We start from the raw sequence: 1,193 nt of genomic DNA on the forward strand, positions 1-1,193 counted from the left end.
CAGCACTGCTTGCCCGCGATGCCGGGGCAGCAGGGCCTGGCCCTGCTTCTGCAAAGCAGCTGCTCAGCAGGAGCTTGATGCGGGCTGGGTGTTTGCTTTGGCTCTTGTCAGACTGGCCTCTTTTAACACAATTAAACACAGAAATCACTTTGCAAAAGAAAAGATGGGGGTGCTAAAGAGCAGTGGGAAATCCAGATGGGTATGGAAAGGAAAGTGCAGCCCCAAGCAGGAGAGTGCTAGGCTGAGGGGATGCAGAGAGCTGGGCACGCAGGGCTGGTAACCACCGGCGACTCTGCGCTGGTGTCACCGGGTTGCCTGCTGGCCCGGGTGGCTCAATGTGCCACACTTCCTCCTCTTGCAGTCTCCACACTGCTGGAGCAGGAGGTTCAGCTCTGGCCTGGTGGGAGGGAGACCCAGTGCTACCTGTCCTCTCTGTTGGCTTCTGGCCATGCTGGCTGCAGCAGCAGGCCCTGGCGGTATCACCCCTCACCGCTTCAGACAGCTTTGGGCTGGTGATGTGGCAACGCCGCGCTGCCGTGGCTCAACCACGTGCCCCAGCGTCCACTCAAGACCCTCTGTGGGGGTGCTGCTGCTGGAGGAGACATCATCTCGGCCCACACCGGCATTGTCTCTTCCTGACGTGGAAAAGGTAAGGGCTGAACCCTCCTTTCCGCTACACCGCCTGTCCCTCGCAGGCCGTAGAAACGTGGTGACAAGGGGTAAAATCCCAGCTGAATGTGGTCTTTCCAAGATGCAGGATTTTTGTGTGAGAGTGTGTGCTCTGTGTATACCAAGTTCAGTTTTCCCTTTTAAGACCCATAACCTAGTACCTTAGATGCCTGGAAACACGGGCGGCAGGAGCAGACCCGGATCGCTCTTGCCTGTGTCACTGAGTCGTTCAGTGCAGGATTTCCCTGGCTGTGACTCGTTTGAGCACTAGGAGTGAGTGATAGTGCTGGCAGCAGGGTGAAAACGATCAGTATCGCTTTGGTAAGATGACCATCACCAGTTAATATAGCTCAGAAATGTAATTTTTAAGCTGGTAAATTAGAACAAAGCAGACACCAGGTTGCTTGTGTGTGTCAGCAGCGGCAGCAAAGATGTCTACATGAGAAACAGATGGACATACCAAGGCTGTTAGAAAGAACATCCTTGTTTACAGCCTGACCGGGATTTCCTGGGGGGGGTGGGGG

General features: G+C 55.2%; 1 protein-coding gene across 1 annotated transcript in view; it reads right to left on the reverse strand.

Moving 5' to 3' along the window:
- Positions 1–1,193, reverse strand: part of CHGA (chromogranin A (parathyroid secretory protein 1)) — a gene marked incomplete at its 5' end in the record, with an annotated part of 13,522 nt that overhangs the window by 5,469 nt on the left and 6,860 nt on the right. The window lies entirely within an intron of this gene.

This window comes from Buceros rhinoceros, unplaced genomic scaffold (assembly GCF_000710305.1).
Source record: "Buceros rhinoceros silvestris isolate BGI_N320 unplaced genomic scaffold, ASM71030v1 scaffold26635, whole genome shotgun sequence".
Lineage (NCBI taxonomy): Eukaryota > Metazoa > Chordata > Aves > Bucerotiformes > Bucerotidae > Buceros > Buceros rhinoceros.